At 40.9% G+C, this 8,195-nt stretch overlaps 1 protein-coding gene across 3 annotated transcripts in view; it reads left to right on the top strand.

Annotated features, from left to right (window-relative positions):
* Positions 1-800: 800 nt before the first annotated feature.
* hck (HCK proto-oncogene, Src family tyrosine kinase) overlaps positions 801-8,195 on the top strand; it is a 28,746-nt gene continuing 21,351 nt past the window's right edge. For all 3 annotated transcript variants that reach the window (XM_088607577.1, XM_088607575.1, XM_088607576.1), the window contains exon 1: positions 801-967. The gene's annotated coding sequence lies outside the window, so the exon portion shown is untranslated. The remainder of the gene's footprint in view (positions 968-8,195) is intronic.

Below are 8,195 nucleotides of genomic sequence, written 5' to 3'. Positions count from 1 at the left end.
GCTGCCCTGATACCAGACACTCACACAACACCTTTGCTGTCTAATCCGCGTTACAGTGATTCCATATTTTAATCGGTATTCCCTTTAAAGCAACTCATCTGCAGTACGCAGGGCTTTACTGAAACCCTGGTATGTTTCGTTTTTTGCATTGGATATGATGCTGTTTTTATTTAATCCACAGATTTATTATAGTAGAGACTGGCACGATATTCCGACTTAAAACAATCTACGATCATTAATTGATCCTTCCGCTTTCTTGGTTGGTAAGGTGTATTTCATAACTGGTGGGCCAGGTGTTGAAGTACTGTACACATAAATAGAACCCACAGGAAGTCAAGAAAATAACTTCAGTTAAGTTCTTCATTAATAACTTCCACGATACGTAATGCAAGGGGGAGTCTCAACAGTCCGAAACTGGGGCTCTAATCAAGACCTGGTATTTTTCCTAGCAAGTGAAGCCAGTTTACGGGATTGTTTACACCGGTACTTCTAATTTCGTGCCAAAAACACTGGACACCTAGAGGCGCAAAGACACACCCCCATTGAAGATATTTAGAACTTCCCATACTTGTCAATTCTAAACTTGGCTTAATCTCCACAAAACTCAACTAAAGCCCAAACCTGCCCTCTGGCAAATAAAATCAAGCAACGCGCGTTTGCATTCAGCGTTCAAGAGCTAGTTCTAGCAAGGCATCAAGTGATCTTCCTGCACGGCTCTCACGACTATCTCCATCAGCAGAAATAGAGAAATAGCGTGTGTAGGGCGGGACTTCCCCGTGATACTGCCCAGCCCATTCTGATCTGCGTTAGCAGTGCCGGTCACTTCCTCGTGTGTCTGACATCCCCGCTGAGCTGCGTTTTACACATCAGCGACATGGGAACAGTGATCTTTCACGAATAAAACGCCGTATAACAAATCCGTCTCGGAATTTCGAAATCTTCTGAAGTTTCAGTGCTGTTTAAAAAAGTAAGTGACAGTCTTTGTCTTTTTTTCTATACCGCATTGTTCCTGCACTTTTCTACTGTCCTGTATATTTGGAGCAGTAAGTTGTGTTATACACTTTTTTTTTAATAGAATGGCACCATAAAATAAAAGACGACGGTAGGCGTTGCTAAAAGGCTTTGCGGATAACCCAGGGTTTGTGTTGATAGCCTGGGGTCTAAACTTCTGACCCTTGCTTCTCTTTTCTGACGCCTTCTTCTAAAACCGCTCTTGACGGACTTGAGTGAAACATCACCTTGAAAAACAAATTATTGCTGCTGTGGTGGTTTATCAGAGAATAGGTGTACATTATTTTTTTTTTGCTGCAACAATGTCGTCGAGTCTGAATTGTAGGTCGTGCCTGCCTGTTTTGGAGTACATAGCTCCCCACTAGCTTGTATTGAGAAAGTCAAACCCGACCCAACCACAAGTTTCCTTTTCCAAATCGACCATGCTTCCAAGTTGGAACCATGGATGAACCTAACTAATAACTGCAGAACCACTGCGCACACGTAAGAGAGAACAGTCGCAAAACACCGGAGAACATACAGTATTCAATCCTAACGCGTTATCAATTTGCCATTAATCTTGATTTGGGCTGTTACTCTTGAAGAAACTTGTCGCAGTTCAAGATGACGGCTTGAAGCGGAATGGTAAAACCGGGCCATAGATTGTCGAACAGCAAGAGACCTTTTAAATCGTTGGCTTTGACATTGCTAGCTGAACTTGACTTCGGACTTGGCGTTTTCACCGAGCACTACACCCGTGTTGCAAAGGGAAGTGACGGCTGTTTTACCCCCTTCAGCCTCTGATGCAAAGCAGAATAGCACCTCTTTTAACATAGCATGTTACAAGTAGCGCGTTCAAAAGCGGCGCAGATAGTCTGATGCGGTTTTTTTTAATGGTGCCATATTTGATTACAATGAAGTGAAAGTTATTTTCTTCGTCGTTCCAGCTTTGAGGAAGTTGTCAGTCAACAAGGGACTTTTGCGACTTCCGAGCTCCCTGAGGTGTATTTAATACTTGATAGGGGCGGGGTGTTAATACTTTTAAACCGGAGCTTCGCGGAAGGACATCACGTGTTTAGAAACACTTCTGCCAAAAGCGTTGAAACAGGCTGGAAACGAAGTTCATAACCGAGATACTATTCTGAAAGATGTTTGAGGCAATTTTATTACGGCTACTAAATGTCTTTTGTATAAATAAAATATATCGTGGAGGTAATTCCACTATTTGTTTTGCTAGCCTCATCAATAAAAACGGTCAAGACCAGACATTAATCAGTTACACAGCAAGTGTTTCCAATTTGAGATCGCTTTTACAGAGAACAGGCGTGAATGACAGGGGGCTCGTCGGTTTAGTGCAACTGGCGTCTAGGCTCTGCACCCGTTTATATATTGTTTTTTTATATGTCTTCGCATCCGACCAATAAACTCAAATACTGCAATTAGACATGAAGCTAGGTAAAGCTGTATTAACGGCACACAGCCGTTCATCGTTCCAGGTGCCATGATTAAACAGACATTATCTATCTCATTATTCTTCCGTATGGTCCCGTGCCTTGGCAATCAATACTTCCAGCTAGATAATTTCTTTTTAAATTCATGATTTTTTATACAATCTGTGCTTTTAACAAGTAATCTTCAAACGTGCAGCTGGTCTCACTGTTGCTTCTCAGCTCTGGGGTCCTGGGTTCAAATCTGGCTCTGCCTGTGCGGAATTTGCGTGTTCTCCTCTTTAATTGACTTCTCTAAATGACCACTGGTGTGTGTGTGTGTGCCGTTCATGGACTCTGTGCCTTTCGGGTAAGGCTGTGGCCCACATGACTGTCTAAGGATATTGTAGTTAGTGAGCATCGTGGATGAAGTTATGGGTGTACCCATGTCAACATGAAATGTGGTACAGGTATATCATCTTGAGCAAAACCTAGTGAAATGCAGTGAAGTCAAAGTAAAATATTCTGAATCTATAACGCAATGCTGCAAACCATCTCAAAACAAACGCACAACGTAAATAAAAACTACCAAAACATGTAGAACCACTGCACATATTTAAGAGAAATCAATCACGGAATACCCGTGAAAGTATTCAACCCAAATGTATGATCTATTTGCTGTCAATCCTAGTTAAAGAAGAGTCACGAAACAATAAAATTCACAGATGATAATGGAGTTTAGAATGGGGAATATAACTTTAAGTGCCTTGCTTCACTTCCTTTGTCAATTTAGATCAGCAATCGGAACTTTAAAAGGAAAAATAGCTTGTAAAATCACTATCTAAGCATCCAATGACGTACCAAAACCCAGTCTTGTTATCTTGAAGTTTGAAGTTGGTCTAACAAAATGACTAGCTGAACAGCATTTAGATGAAAGCCAGATTTTTACAGGTTGGACTGGGAAACTTGTTTGCCGGACATTTTGCTTGGTCTTTCATGAGTCGGGCTCTGTCTTGAAAAATCCTGGATAACTTAGCTTGCGGCATTTGCATGTGACTGAAATTTGAATCCCCTTCCATGTCTGAAAAAAAAGACCTGTTGTACTGTGGTGGTCGGCGTTTCCTTTCTGCCTCGGGCAACCAGCAGTATGATTTTGCTTTGCAAGCCTCTGGGGAACGGTTAAAATTATACAATTTTAAAATAGCATGCAAGGAACAGCGGAGGACTTCTTATCTTGAAAGTCGATTTATCTAGATCATTTACATGTTCACCCAGTTCTAGTGTTGGAAAACACTTTTCTTTTCAGTCCACAAATTTTGTGTGCGACGGCAATCTTAAACCAGCATCTTCTGTTTCACGATGATATCGGGGAAGACTCAGCACTTTGCATCATGTAGCTCTGAAGTGCTGGGTGGAAACTGTCCACATTTTCCAACATCTCTTTAACATTAAACTAACATGAGAAGAGGTGGAACAAAGACTCAACAGTCGAGTATTTCAGCTGCACGTATAACCTCGGGCAGCTATGCATGCATGAATGAAGACGCCTCAAAAAATAACTCGGTCTTTCCTTCCATTTAAAATGAGGGTGAGTTATATTAAAGATTAGAAATGCTATTTACATATGTTACCAAAATGACTAAAGATTTAACTGTTTTTCTGTTGCCATAATCATCAGCCTGAAACTGAAGATTCAGGAGAACTGTTAAAGTGAAGTCAATTTCTCTAGTCCAAATCTTTTTCTGCTGGCACATTAGATTAACTGAAAAGCAGATATTCTATTCTACAACTGTTGTGCACAACGTGATGGATAATCTGATTGCAGGTATTTGAGCACAATGGCCTACTAGACTGTATATGGAGAGCAAAGAAATGGGAACGTGTATAATTTCTGGCCATTTTGGTGGTGCTTTACACTGTACAGAGGACAGTGTCCTCTGTAGTCCGTCAGTTAATATGGTTTCAAGGATCAGAGCCATCTTATTCAAAATTTATAAGGCTGCGAACCTTAAAAAATAATTGATATTGGGTTTCTTCTCTCCCTTTCCAGTATATCCCCAAATAGGAAGGAATTTCACAGACTTTCTATCATTGCCTAATAAATAATTGTCAGAATGAAGAAGAAGGTGAAGTCCCGCTATGATTATTTTTATTGCCTATTAACATTCACATGCAGTGGTGCTAGATGCCACTAATGGAGGGTGACTGGTTTATCATTCCTTGGAATCATAGAACAAACTCCCTTGTTAAAGCAGTGCTAAATTATGGAACAGATCAGATTGTTTATCAAAAGGAAATAGTAGCTGAATGATTTCAGAGGCTGGAGTAATGTCTATCAATGTAAATGGACTGAGATCGGAAGGTGAGAAGGTCATTGCTGTAATAATATTCTGCTTTTATTTTTTATATTTTGTATCATCTGTTGTTTTCCTCTAGATTGGATGCTGATTTCCATAGATCTAAAACAGAGAAAATAAATGCATAAAAAGTTATCTAAGTTACAGACATATTAAACTTTTATTTTGTCATTGATGCAGTCCAAATATTACAATATTTTACAGTTTACAGTTCACTGTTGGACAAAAATATATTTTCTTTTATCTTGCTGCCATTTAACCCGGTTAAATTGGACCTGATAGACAACTGTCTTGTAAAAAAATTTTTTAGAAACCTTTCAAAACCTTTGCTCATCATTTAGTCTCTGGTAAGATGAAAATCTTTGATTTCAGAGGCGTAGCCGAGCCTCTGTTACATTTACAGCACTGCTTTCTGGTTGTTCTAATGTAGCTTGTAGCCTCCTGCCCCTGTGGACTGTGGAGGGTGCAGGTCAGAGGGACGATTGCAGCAGTGCTACAGAAGGAAAGCCATGGTCCCAAGACCTCTGCAATCAGAGCTCATCCTCGGCTTTTTAAATTGATCTTTTGGCTCTGGGAAAGTAATTCATTCAGTGTGGCTGCAAGTGGACTTTAACTTCAGGTTTGAACTGGGGCATTGTGAAAAGGTTTGACCATTGCCTTTCCCGAAGGTGTGCTGTGGTGGTAAACCCAGCACACCATCTCTTCTTAAGTGTTGACTCCCTGCTTAAACAGGGTGAACCAATGACTTGGGCTTTTCCTAAGTCCTCCCGGCCCTCCTCTGTGATGGCAGTCCAGGCAAAAGATGAATTGAGCATTTTCGGCGTGGATTCGAGCTCTGCAGCCACTGCACAGCCACCCTCTCGTAACCAGGTGCCACACATTGTCATCATAACTTACACCGCATGGCTGCTCTCACCGTAGGCAGTGTCGTGCAAGTACAAATCTGTGTGGCAGCACACGTAAGAGACTAGATAAGGGAAAGTGGGTTTGCCTCAGCTCTGATTCAACCAGGCTGAGTTTCAGATGAGTTGCTGATAGAGGGTCATGAGTGCCACGCAGCTTGTCCAACATTTGGCGATTGTTGTCAAATTTTTGTTGGGATACAACCAGTTGCATCATGCCAGCATTCAGTTCCAGTTCAGTTTAAGCTGTACTATACCCTGGGGGGAATTTGTTTTATAGCAAAGCACAAGAGTCCAACACAACAAATGAAAACAAGCATCACCAACAAAGAATACAGTAGAGGAGTGTTTCAGGAGATCAGAGTTACTTCTCATTATTTGAAAGTGAGATTGCAGATGGGATTAAATATTTCCGGAGTCTATTATCATTACTCATGGGGACACAAATGCATTTTCCAGAAGGAAGGAGTGTAAATTCACAGGGAAGGGGCTGTGCCAGATACTCCATAATGCTCCTAGCCTTCTGTACTGCCCCCTGTAAGTGGAGGAAGAACGCTACTGACAGATACCTGTGTTATTTGTACACTTGGCTTCAGCAGTTTCCATTGGTTTCAGCTGTCATTTTGTTGCTCATGTGGTGAAAGATATCAAAGATTAATCTTTGTCCCTCTTGTCTCTCTAACGTGCTGTTTACCCTCCCTATGACTGACTGCGCAGCAAAACAGAACAAATACTATAATAATACCGTAAGGGCGATGCAACTGTAGGTGTATCCCCTACCATAATCTTCTTATTTATAAACAAATAATTATTAATTGGTAATTGGTGATTTCATGAAGGTAGTTGGGAATGCTCAATGACTACATTCAGAATTTCTGCTGATGTCCAAATTTTACATGACTCACTTGGTTTACTTTACATCTGTGGATTAAATTCATGACTGATTTTTTTTTGGGGGGGCAATCTTCTGCATGTTAATTGACTGAAATATTACAGGGGTGCTTGGTTTCTTGTTTTCAGTGTCAGTGAGGAAACTTGAACTAGAATCTGATTCATTTCAAGGCGTTTGCTGAAGGTTTCTGTTTAATGTTCATTTACATAAAGAACACCGCAGTCTCTCTTACAAGTCACTTTATTCCGAAAATTGCTTTTTCAGTCTCTGTTGTCACCATTGCTAATTACTACGCCTGCATTTTGGTATATGGAACGACATGGGTCACAGACCTGGAGGCAATCATGTATACAGACTTACCGGTTTTATTTCACTCTTCAGTGGGTTAAAGGAAGTAGGAGGAAGTGTCATAATCACATGTGTGAAGGGTGTAAATCCGGTCTGTGTTGGCTCGCTGAATGAATACAATCAATCCATGAGGCTCAATCAATCCATGGGTAATTGTATCTAGGTAGCCTGTATGGATACTGCATGTGATACTAACCACCAAACATGTTAAATGTGCTGATAGAACTCTTCCCGTTTGTAATTGTAATTGTTATACTTTTACAATTGTCTCCTCCTTAGTGGCTCAACCAGTACAGGGACTCACTCTGAGCTCTGGTTAATTTTTTGTAATCCAGACATCAGTGGTCAACAAATTAGAACTAGGATTCCCCAGGTGTCATTGTGGTTTGAGTGGTCTGGTGTCAGACAGGGTATCCACGTCCTGCCACTAATTTTGACTGGCACCTGCGGGCTTATGACAACATCAGCGAGAGCTGCTTCGCTCCTCCAGTTGGTGCCGATGCTGTTGTGAGCAACATGGGAGCACGTGTTGAAGAAATCGTGCTGTAGTTGTGCTGCTTGTGTTTCTAAAACTGTGTAGGGGGATGTAAAAGGAAGCTGTACTTTAGTTTATGTGGTGCTTTCCTGCATGTTTACTATATGCTGTAGTTTTACAGTGTGTTACCACACTTTACTATGCTCTTACCACAGTAGAGCACAGTAAACATGGGCAGGTCAAATTATCCTGCTACCACTTCCTGAGGACTCGGCTACAAAAGTTAAGGTCTGAATTGATTGTTCTCTTCTAAAACGTGTGTATGGAATTAATGTAACTAGCTAGTAAAAGTGGTTTTACGCCCTACAGTACAAACTTGTTGTAGGGTTGATCAAAAGATGCTGAGCCTTTGTATAAGTATTTTTGGCTGACAGATTACCAACAATATAGGCATTTACTGTAGCATTTTGATTCAAAGCTGTTTCCAACAATGAGGTCCTTAGAAACTAAAAAAACAACAGGTTCTTGGAAAATGCTGATTACATCTCAGTGAGAATATCTGAATAACTTCCCGCAAAAGACAATGGCCATTCACTGCAGGTAGTTCCTCATATTTTACAGAGACCACTGCGAACAGGTAGTCCCATGAACATGACCGTAACTGGCACAGTCCATGAGCAATAGGAATTATACATTAAGAAGCAGAGCAAACATTGAAGCTAAACCATGCCACGCGTAAGGGACACAAGTTCAGCACACAGAGCAGGGAGAGTAATTGAAAGGGATGTTATCAATATTGAGAAA

Source organism: Lepisosteus platostomus, chromosome 15 (genome assembly GCF_059453375.1).
Source record: "Lepisosteus platostomus isolate fLepPlt1 chromosome 15, fLepPlt1.hap1, whole genome shotgun sequence".
NCBI lineage: Eukaryota > Metazoa > Chordata > Actinopteri > Semionotiformes > Lepisosteidae > Lepisosteus > Lepisosteus platostomus.
The sequence above is the reverse complement of the archived record's forward strand: the minus strand, read 5'-3'. Positions and strand labels throughout refer to the sequence as shown.